This window comes from Sceloporus undulatus, chromosome 1 (assembly GCF_019175285.1).
Source record: "Sceloporus undulatus isolate JIND9_A2432 ecotype Alabama chromosome 1, SceUnd_v1.1, whole genome shotgun sequence".
Lineage (NCBI taxonomy): Eukaryota > Metazoa > Chordata > Lepidosauria > Squamata > Phrynosomatidae > Sceloporus > Sceloporus undulatus.
The window spans coordinates 206,660,418-206,672,875 of NC_056522.1; positions in this window are offsets into that span (position 1 = coordinate 206,660,418).

Sequence of the window (12,458 nt, forward strand, 5' to 3'; positions counted from 1 at the left end):
CCCAATTCCTTCTTTAGTGAACAGCCCTTTTGTGCATCCTTTAAGGACCAAGCTAAATGTGATGCTGACAGGTTTTTTGGTCAGTGTTTTTGTAGTTGAATCCCTATCAAGCAAATCAGCACCCCCAATCACACCCTCCAACTGTCCCAATTTGGCAGGGACAGTCTCAGTTAATACTCTTTCAACCTACCTTTTCAGCTGCTTTTAAAATGCCCCAGTTTCTCTCTCCTCTTCTCTTTCTCCCTTTGGTCCTCAGCTCATTTCGACTGTTGTAATCTGAGTTCTAAGTGCAAAATAATTTTCATTCAGTTAACTAAACCAGGGAGAGAGGAGGTGAAATCTCTGTGTATCCTTTAAGGATGAAACTAAAAGTGATGCTGGCACAGTTTTTTGGTCAGGGTTTTTATAGCTGAATCCCTACCAAGCAAATCAGCACCCCAACCTATTCTATATGGGGAGTTCAAAGTGCAAAATAATTTTCATTCAGTTAATTCAACAGAGGAGAGAGGGGGTGAAATTGTGCATTCCCAGTGTGCTTAGGCAAAAACAAACTGCTACAACCAGTCCTAACTTGTGTGTTTTCCCCAATTGCCACCTCTACCACAATCTGATGTTGGTTTGCCCTGGTTTCCATCTTGAGAATGTTAGAAAGTATGCTATTCTTGTTGCCTCTAGGGAACCACTCCACCTCAAAATCATTTGCTACCATTTTCCACACCATTAAACTCAATGTATTATTTTCCTTTCTGTCTGTTTCTCTCATGGTGGACATGAAAAAGAGGCTCTACCTTGTGGTCTTCCAGTGTTCAGTGGTGTGGGAGGATGCTCAGGCTTTCTCCTCCACCACAGAGCCACTGCAGTTGCTGTTGTGTTGGCCCACTGGTCAGGGAAGCATGCACCTCCGAGATGCTGTGGGTCCAACACCATGAAGCTGCCAGAAGCTGTTTCATTTATATGCATCCTGGTCAGCCATGAAGGGTAAGTTCAATTTCCCAGGAGGAAAAAAATGACTTTACAATATTTATTTTAGGGAACTGAGAAATATATAGTGGGGTGGTGGGGGTGGAACACCTCGGTTTTCCCTTTCTGCCCAAACTTCTATCTTATCCCCCACTTTATAGGGAATATATACAACTCAGGCAAAGTTATGTTACTGTCACAATGAACAACACCTGAAGATGCTCACAAAATTGGTGATATTTGTACATGCCAGGGAAAGTCAATCCTCTCTCAAAACACTACATCTCTCCATTATTTGAGGTTGTGAGTGTGCTCCCCTCCAGCACCATGAAGCTGACCCCATGAATTCACAGGGACTTCATAGTAAACTTTTTCAACATTACAGCCAAAAGAAATTAGCATTCAAAGTTGAAATCTTCAGAACCACAGGGCCTAATAAGTAGTCTTCACAATAAAGGTCAATTATTATTAATGAGAGCCAATGTGGTGTTGTGGTCAGACAATGGGGACCACAGTTTGAATCACAGCTTGGCCATGGAAAACCACTGGGTGACCTTGGGCAAGTCACACTTTCTCAGCCTCAGAGGAAGGCAAGGGTAGATCCTCTCTGAGCAAATCTTGCCAAGAAACCCCCTTGATAGGGTCACCATGTCAGAAATGACTTGAAGGCAAACAACAGCATTACTAGTAAGACCACTTTCTTGCCTATGTCAGAGCAGGCAGGTTTTAGGGATCAAGTTTGTTGTAGTTTTTTTTTAATTATAATCTCAACAACCACTAACTAGAGTCTGCTACCAACAGTTGCACACAGGACAGACACATACTTAGAAGACCTAAGAGAAAAGGTGCCTCTGACCAGCAGCTTATTTTCAGTATTGGAACTGAGCCTGAAGTATCACAATCACATTCATATTAGAGAATGTGCTGCTGCTTTCTATCCCAAGTGATTATCATTGTGGCTCTGGTGCCACAACAAACCAGTTCCCAGAATTCCATAGCGCTGAGCCATGGCAGTTAAAGTGATGTCAAACTGAATTATTTCTGCAGTGTGGATGCAGTCTCTCTCTCTCTCTCTCTCTCTCTCTCTCACACACACACACACACACACACACACAGACACACATTCCCTTTCTTGATGCCAAAGATGCTATTAAGCCTCTCGGAGGGTGTATCCACACTACAAAGTTAAAACAGTTTGTTACCATTTTAACTACCAAGACTCTATCCTACAAAATCCTGGGATGTATAGTTCGGTGAGACATAAGAGGTCTCTGACAGACCAGGCTGAATACCTCACCAAATTACAAATCCCAAGATTCTGTAGGATAAGTCAAAGCAGTTAAAGTGGTATCAAACTGCTTTAATTCTGCAGCGTGGCTGCACCCTGAGTCATCCATTGATGGGATCCACAACCAAAGGAATGAACTCCCTTTGTTCACTGAATGTCTAAAGTTTGTGTATGTTGGATCTGAAGATGGGCCTCAGAAAAGTCTCAAAATATCCAGGCAGGCTTCATTCATCCTCCTGGGGCAACATTCTCATCCACACAGTATTATGATAATCTTTGTTCAGGATGAGATGTCTGGATACATTTCTTGAGCTAGGGCGAAAAGAAAAGTCTACACAAAAAAGTTATGTGGTGGCTAAAAAGAGACTAAAGAGAGCTCTTGTCTTAGTCCCTCACCAGACACATTGGAGGATTTTTAAAAAAACATATATATGGAATTACTTTTCTCTTCAGATAGGTTTCTCTCACCACTCTTTTCTTCCTGTCAGCCACTTTGTCCTTGGATGTTGTTTTTCCTCTATCCCATTCTATGCTTCATTTCACTTTCAGAGGTTGTTAGGCACTTTCACATGCTTAGTGCTTCATATTAACTTTCCTTCGTCACTTGCTCCCTGCTTGAATCCTCCTTGAGAAGTGGAAAGGCATTTTGCTATTATCTTCAAATCGGCCTTTAAAGATTTCTCTCTCTGACCTCTTGCTAGTCCCAAAAGGAATGGAACTTTTAGCAAGTTAACATCGTAGCCGTTCCCTGTTACAGAGAAATTTTAACTTGAGAAAAATATACTTTATTCCTTCATACTGAACATTTTAGAAATACAGCATATTTCATTTAGATCTGGGTGGGCAGCTGTAGTGGTATAAGAGACCACTTTTTGGGCCTTGGGACATCCTGGAGTGTTAAATGAGGGTTTCTGGAGCTCTTCCGCACTTCACAATTATAGCACTATGATCCCACTTTACAGCAATATCCTATAGAATACTGCAATTTATTTATTTATCTATTTATTTCATTTTAATGCTGCCTTTCTCCCAGAAAGGAACCCAAGGCGGCTCACAAGGTAAAGACATTTTAAAAACTTTACAATAAGAATTTTAAAACAATTAAAATTATCTAGTTAGAAAAATATAAAATTAACACCGAGGCATACAAAAGTTAAAAACATACAAAATCTAATTTTTTATGTTTTAATATGACTTCTGACCAGCAGAATACACTGCAAGAGTTAACAAATTTACAATTATATCCTTCAGGGTTTACATATCTGGGTGTACATTTGACCAAAGATATTAATCAACTTACTTTACGTAATTATAAAAATGTCATTAGTTGGATTATTGGAAAACTAAAAGGATGGAAACATCTATTCCCCTTGATGTTAGGGAGAATTGCTCTTGTGAAAATGTTGATTGCCCCTCACCTTTTTTTTATTCCAAACGATAGCTATGTCCCCTTCAACCCTGAGAATTAAAAAGTGGCAAAAATTGATTAATTCATATATTTTCAATAATAAAAAAACCTCATTTTTCTCAATCTATCAAATTCTTTCCTTCAAACATGGGGGGGGTTAGCCATTCCGGATTTACAATTATACTTTACAGCTTTTCTACTATCACAGACAATTCGTTTAATAAAAAAAGTATTAATATCTCATGGGTAAAAATGGAACTTAATGTAGATCTACACATCTATTATAGCAAATCTTAAAAAAAAATCAGGAAAAGCGATTAAAGAACTAAACAACACTTGGTTTAAAACTACTATTGAGATCTGGCAAAAATGGAAAGATATTCTCTCTCCAGAATTGTCACCTAACTGTCCGTTTTTATATCACCCCAATTTTTTTCATGTAGATAAATTCTGGCAATACAAAGGTTGGGAAGAAAAAGGAATTTATCAAAAGATCTCTTTAAGAATAATAAACTCAAATCAATTGAAGACTTAGCATCATCTCGAGATCCATTATTGATTTTGTGGTTTCAATTTATGCATAATAAAAACCTTCTCCTCTAGCTTGCTCAAAAAAGGGGAAAGTTTGAGATCTATGACTCCCATTGAAAATTTGTGCAATGACCCTAGTGGAAATAGTAAAGGCTCAGTCTCCCACATATATCATCTTATCAGGATACCATATGTATTAAAACATTGTGGGAAAGTGAACTGAATATATCAACCTCGGACTCAGATTGGTATGCCATTTGGTCATCTACTGTGTTGAAGTCAAGATCAGCTTTAATCAGAGAGAACTTTCTAAAGCTAGTACATAAATGATGTTTAACTCCTATTAGAAAATCACGGATGATAAAACCTATATCACCATTGTGTTGGAGAAGTTGTCCAGTCTTAGGGACTTAAATTCACCCCATTAGCACCACATATATTGCACTGAAACTGAAACAACATCCACACATTTCCCCTGCCTAAACCTGAATTGGCATCACTTTTTTCCTCTTTCTCCTCTGGGTTGCTGCTGCCTTCCCAGCCATGTCTTCCCTGTGGAGCCCCACTTGCTTTGATGTCAGAACAAGTTGCCCAGCCATGCTATCAATAGTGAGGGGTTTTGGCTGTGGGTTGTTTGGTCTTCCAATTGAGAGTATGGGGAGAGGCCAGTTTATTTGACCCACAGTTACATGGAATGTAGTAAGGGCTGCATGCACCATTTTAGGAACTTCAAAGGACTGCATTAAGCCCCAAGCCATTATACTTGGTGCTCTTGGCTTAATTAATTAGTTATCAAAGAAAACAAATAGACGCAATGTAAAGAACTTCCAGACATCCTAAATCACTCAGTAACATTTTTTCTTTCCATCTGTGAGGAATATTTTAAATTGCTGATAGCGCATAAAAAGTGACAAAGAAGTAAGAACTTTGGTATTTCAGCTGCCATTTCTACATGTCAAGTTGCCATCACTTGGGTCTCTTACTTTTAGAAGTGAAGTGTGTACAAAGTGCACCTAGGAGATAGCACTCTATGCTTTGTTTTTGATGCAGTTCTTGTTAGCAGGGATCAACACAGGGTGCACATGAGTGAGTTGCTGATCCACTGCAGACAGTTTTAGATACGTAGGCAAAAACTGTGGTCTAATTCATGACTTGGATTATGTTGCTCAGCTTCTCTGTTCTATGAAGTCCTATTATGGAATTCAAATTAAGTGTCCTTGAACAATATATATATTATGTATTAATGAGATAAATTTAAAGCCATATGGAATTGTGGCTAATCACCAGATTCAAAGCTCGCCAGGTAGTCTTGGGCATAGCACTATCTTACGGTTTTGGTTAGGGACTTTTCAACTTGGGAAAAAGCTAGAAAGCCATAACAAATAATTGGGGTGTGGCATACATAGCTGTCTCAAACTGAATCAAAACAGTGATCCATCTAGTTCAGTGTTCTCTGCTCTGACCGGCAATGGCCCATGCATTATTGTCTGCTTTCTTTTGAAAGCCAAGTTATGGGATTTGCCAAGGAGTGAACTGGAGGTCTGCTGATAACATATACCCCAAAGTGAAGACAAGAGACAAAACAGTTGTCTTCTCTATCTCAAATTTAGTAGCATGTCAATTTCAGGACTTTTCCTGGTAAATTCAAGTGTAAAATATTTACAGGTCCATATATGTGTATGCTCTTTCAAGTTGTCTGTTGACTTATACTCCATCAATTTCATAGAGTTTTGCCAATCCTCAATGAACGTGTGTACCTTTTTTTTGTCTGGATCTGTTCACGAAGGAATAGGAAAGTTTTTCTGACAGCCATATGTCCCAGACCTTTTACCACCAGTTTTCAAGTAACAAATTCCTCGTCTTCCAGCATCTCACAATTCAGTTCTAGCTGCAGAGATTAGGAATATGATGAGCCTCCGGTGGTTTAGATGACTATTGGCTTTGCTGAAGATTGATAACAATAATAAGGCCAGACAAAATTTCACTGGTTGTTTTATAACATCAGATGTCTGCATCAATATTGCACCCCAAAAAGCATTGACCCTAGGACATTCAAGCCACATGAGTGTGTAAGAACCTTGAGCCTTACAGCCTTTCCAACAATATGGTGAAACCTTTTTCAATATCTTTTAGAGTTTAGGCCAGATTTTCTTACAGTCTTTGATTCTGCTCTGCTTCCTGCTTCTGCAGTCCAGTTACTTATGACTATCATCATGTTTTTGTGTGTGATCAATTTCCTCTTGCACTCCAGCATAGAATCTTTTAATTGCTTCTTCTGCCTCTGTAGTTGGAGTATAACTTTGGATTTTGTGCAGTATTGACTGGTTTTCCCTGGAGTCTTATTGACATGATTTGGTCGGACTTTGCATTATTGCCTCTCACAATTAATATCACCCCATTTCTTCTCAGGTTTTCATTTCCTAAATAAAATACTGTGCAATTATTTGGCTGAAAATGACCCATTCCTGTCCACTTTAGCATCCTCACCCCAAGTATTGCAACGTTTATACACCCCATTTCGTTTTATTATGCTTAGCTTTCCCTAACTAATGCTTCTTACATACACATTCTTATAATATGTGTTACGCAGCTTCAGAGTTTCATTTCACCTCTGAGCACGTCAACAGCCGAACATCCTTCCAGCTTGAGTCCAGTCATGAGGACTAGCCACACTGGTACTTGCAGTTGTCCTCTGCTCTATCCCAGAAGCTTGTTGAGTGCCATCCAACCTGGAAGGCACATCTTCTATTTCATTTCTATATTGGTCATTAGGTGATGTCTATGTATACAGTTGCATCTGGTTATTTGAAGAATGTGTTTGTGATGAACAAACTGTCATAAACATGACTGTTACCACTCAACTATACCCTGTGCTAATGGACACCAAACTTTTCAGTAGTTTTGGCATTTTTGTTAATTCCCTCCCTCCCCAAGATATCTGTATAACAACATTTACTCATCAGCATGGCCCATTATAAGAGAATCAGTGTGATGTAATGATTAGAGTATTGGACTAGGACTCTGGAGACCAGGGTTTGAATCTTAGCTCAGCTATGGAAACTTACTTGGTGACTTGGGCAACTCATACTTAGCCTCAGAGGAAGGCAAGGGCAAACCTCCTCTGAATAAATCTTGCCAATAAATAAATTTGAAAAAAGACAGAAATGACAACAACAGCCCCGAGTAAACAGCAACAATTCTCATTCTTCCCTGTGCTAGGACCACTTTTCCCTTTTGCCCTTTCGTGGCATAGTGGTTTGAGTATTGGACTATGACTATGAAGACCAGGGTTTGATTCCCAAGGTAGTGTCCAAGGCCCCTGCACTATGCAAATATGCATAGGATTGGGCTTCATGACCTTCAGGCAAAATTTCAAAGTAGATGATGGGGGCCCTTGACCTTTCAAGAAAAAGATTATGGAGGAAGAAACAAACCAGCCACCCTCAACTGAAAGGCTCTCCTGACACATGTTTTGGTGGTGCCATGGGCAGACCTCTACAGAGAACTGCGTAAGAGTTGCACCAGAGAGCAGAAAGAGTCCTTCCTTCCCAGTTGCAAGAACTTTGAACAGGAGCAAAGGCATCCCAAGGATGAAAATGAATTTGAAAGAAAAGACATCCATATTCAGTATGCTCTTCAAATCCAGCCTTGGGGAGTCCTAAAGGAAGGGTAACGAGGAAAGGCAGTGCAGGAGGATGCTCCCTTTCCAATGGCATTACTAGGGTTGGTGTCACTCAGCGTGATAACTCATGGTGTTACCCTCCATTGACTTCCTCCCATACTGTACCATACAGAATCTCTAGTCTGTATGAATCTCTACACTTCTGAACTCTTCCAAACCTGCTACCTGTCCTCTTGATCCTATTCCTACTCGTCTTCTAATCTCTATAGCTCCCTCTTTTCTGCCCTCGCTTCTCCATATCTTCAATCTCTCTCTCTCTACAGGCTCCTTCCCTTCGGACTTCAAACATGCTCTCATTTCCCCAATTCTGAAAAAACCTTCTCTTGACCCCTCCTCTTTGTCCAGCTATCGTCCGATTTCTCTTCTCCCCTTTCTTTCTAAGGTTTTGGAACGGGTTGTCTATTCGCGCTGTCTTGAGTTTCTTGAAGCCAATTCCATTTTCGATCCCTTTCAGTCTGGCTTCCGCCCAAAGCATTCCACAGAGACAGCTCTCACTAAGATCTCGAATGACCTTCTACAGGCCAAGGCTAATGGCCTTTACTCTGTTCTCATTCTTCTCGATTTGTCTGCAGCCTTTGACACTGTTGATCACTGTCTCCTAATTGACATACTCTCTGACCTTGGGTTCTCAGACTCTGTTCTCGACTGGTTTAGATCTTACTTGTCTGGCAGATCTTTTGCAGTGGTTGCAGGAGGTCAGACTTCTTCTCCTGTTCCCTTATCTGTTGGAGTTCCCCAGGGCTCTGTTCTGGGTCCCCTTCTGTTTTCTCTCTACACACTGTCCTTGGGAAAACTCATCAGCTCTTTTGGCTTTTCCTACCATCTATATGCCGATGACACCCAGCTGTATCTTTCTGCCCCTGACCTTTCTCCAAGGCTTGAACAGCAAGTCTCATCTTGCCTTACAGCTGTCTCACAGTGGATGCGCCATCGGCATTTGAAGCTCAACATGTCCAAGACGGAGCTTCTTGTCTTTCCTCCTAAGCCCAACCTTCAACACTCCTTTTCTGTCTCTGTGGACAACATTTCCATTCAACCAGTCCAGCAAGCCCGCAGTCTTGGCTTTATCTTTGACTCTTCTCTGTCGTGTATCCCTCAGATCCAGACCACAGCCAAGGCTTGTAGATTCTTTTTGTACAATATTGCCAAAATCCGACCATATCTCTCCGCCTCTACTGCCAAGATCCTGGTCCATGCCCTAGTGATCTCACGACTTGATTACTGTAATGTCCTCCTGGCTGGGCTTCCTCTTTCTCACCTCCGTCCTTTAATCTCTGTCCAGCATTCAGCTGCACGCATTATCACTTCCACCCACCGCTCTGACCACATCTCTCCTGTCTTGGCATCCCTTCACTGGCTCCCCCTCCCTTTCCGCATTCAGTATAAGCTCCTGCTGTCGACATTCAAAGCCCTCCATGGACTGGCCCCTCCTTACTTATCCGACCTTCTTTCTCCTCACCTTCCCACCAGGGCCCTCCGTTCTGGTAGTCAAGGGTTCCTGTCCCAGCCCAGGATTTCCTCTGCCCCATCTCGGATTCGCCCCTTTTCACTTGCTGCCCCTCACTCCTGGAACCTTCTTCCTCCACAAGCAAGAGCCATCACTTCTTTAACCAGCTTCAAAACGGAGTTGAAAACCATCCTATTCAGAGAAGCCTTCCCAGGCATTGCATAATTGTCGCTTACTATCTGATGTTCTGTTGTTGGCTGTTTATCGATCCATTTCCTGTATTGCTATGTACTGTATATGTATTATCCTACTTGTGAGTATGTATTTTCCCTGGATAATGATTAACCTTCCATTATGAAGCCAAGCCCTCCCTCCAGTCCATCTGCCTTGGTCCAGGCCTCGGAGGTTGAGAGGAACTGCTGGACCTCTTACCCTTTCCCTCCACCACTCCCTTCTCCTTCTGTGTCATGTCTTTTTAGATTGTAAGCCTGAGGGCAGGGAACCGTCTAACTAAAAAGATTGCATGTACAGCGCTGTGTAAATTTACAGCGCTTCATAAATAAAGGTTAATAATAATAATAATAATAGTCATTTTTTTTGTACTAAGGTTACTCATAAATCGTAATGCCCATCTATCACTAAATACAGTGGTGCCTCGGGATACGAAATGATCGGGTTACGAAATTTCCGGGATATGAAAAAGTTGGATTGGCAAAAACTGTTTCGGGTTACGAAATATTTTTCGGGTTACGAAATTCATTTCGGCGCGAAATTCAAATGCTGCAAAGTGCAGCTATAGGCTTTCCAGTGCTAACGGAAAGCCTTTTCGGGTTACGAAATTTTCGGGTTACGAAAGGAATGGCGGAACGAATTAATTTCGTAACCCGAGGCACCAGTGTATAAAGCTAATAGTTGTGACATAAAACAAGTAGCAAAATTACAATTATACCTTTAAATTACAATATCATATGTAGAGCCTAAATGAATTTACACGTACCTAGCTTCATGTGGCTGAAGTTAAAATGGGCAAGATGTGATATTATCCTGGATCAGCCAGTGTGGCGTAGTGGTTGGAGTGTTGGGACTATATCCATGGCTCAATTCTCAGCTTGACCATGAAACCCACTAGGTGACTTTGGTGAATTTATATTTATATTAGTATTTTTAACTTTTATTTGGTCATGTCCTCCATTTTTTTGAATGCCCTCCATTTTGTGGTGCCTTGTCCTCCTTTGTGGTGAGGACATCTGGTCATCCTGAGGGGAAAGCAATGATAAACCTCCTCTGAACAAATCTTGCCAGGAAAACTCCATGATAGGCAAGTCAGAAACTAGTGGAAGGCACATAACACATGCAATGTTTTTAAAGAAATTTGTAAAAGAATTTAATTTAAAAAAAAACCAATGTTGTTTAAATTAATTTTTAATTTTTTTAGTTTTTTAAAAAACGTTCTCCTCCCACTCACACCATCTCATCATGGTTTAAAGGGACACAAGCGAACACCACAGCCTGGCCCCTGCACTATAGCCTGCCTTAATACTGTACTAGGCTGACCCTACGTACCATTTTAAATGGAACAGTACCTGTTTTTCATATTTCCAGACCCTCCCCTCATTTTAATATAGATGTCAATTCTGTCCTGTTTTCAAGAAAAATGCCGTTTTGTTGTTGCAAAATCCTGTTTGAAATTGTGGTTGCCAAAAAAAAAAGTGTCATGGAGCAGAGCGAGAAGTTTTATGATAAGGTGTTGAAAGACCAAAATTTGCTGCGAAAGATTACTTCATTGATGGAATATTCATGGTACAATCTGCAGCTAAATTTTTGTAGGAGTTGTCACTGAAGAGTAATTGTTAACTCAATATGGTCATGTAATAAAACCTTTGTTATTGTCTTACCTTTCACGAATACGGAATACAGTACTGCATAACCCCGGTCCCATTTTTGCCATCCCAATGTGACATTTTAATTGCAAGGAAATATGGTCAGCTTGATGAATAACCTAAAGGCTCCAGATCCCGTCTAATTGTGGAAGTTAAATGGGGTCAGCTCTGATTAGTACTTGGATGGGAGATCACCAATGAATACTAGGTTCTGTGGGCTGTATTTCAGGAGATTATCACATTAGGGTAAAAAGTGCAATAATAGCAGCAGAGTGAAGATTATCACACAACGCTGGGATCAATCTGTGGTCAGTGTGCCCCGAAATCATTAGTATTGTGTGTCTTCGCATTAACAATAAACTCCTGTGAATAAGAACCCAATATCGCTTCAGTTTTGGGAATGCACAAGTGCGGAAGGAAATAATACCGTGTCTTCGCCATTGCATAGTCGATATAGTAGAGAACACTACTAGAACTTCCTGCTTAAAAATGTATGTGAGTAATGATACAATAATAATTAATTCACTCATGGGGAACAGAAGCTGCGTGGAACTAAATATATTACTCTCATGTGTCTACAACCCATTGTAGTATTGTAATTGTTAAACTGTGTGGAATGGAAGGCCACTATTTTGATACGCTCCTGTTTATTGCACAAGCACAATAGTTGTGGGAATGACCCCAGTGTGATAATCTCCTCAGAGGAAAGGCTAAGGCAATTCTTGGCTGCATCAAAAGAAGTATAATGTCTAGAGATCAAGGGAAGTAATAGTGCCACTCTATTCTGCTTTGGTCAAGCCCCACCTGGAATAACACCGTGTCCAGTTCTGGGCACCACAAAAAAGCATGTTGAAAAGTTGGAGCGTGTCCAGAGGAAGGTCACTAAAATGGTGAAGGGTCTGGCAACTGTGCTCTATGGAGACGTAGGGAGCTGGGTATGTTTAACCTGGAGAAGAAAAAGTTAAGAGGTGATATGATAGCCCTGTTTAAATACTTGAAGGGATGTCATATTGAGGAGGGAGCAAGCTTGTTTTCTGCTGCACCAGCGACTAGGACCTGGAGCAATGGATGCAAGCTCCAGGAAAAGAGATTCCACCTCAACATTAGGAGGAACATCCTGAGAGTAAGGGCTGTTCGACAGTGGAACACACTCCCTCAGAGTGTGATGGAGTCTCCTTCCTTAGAGGTCTTTAAGCAGAGGCTGGATGGCCATCCGTCGGGGATGATTTGAATGTGAGTTCCTGCATGGCAGAAGGGGGCTG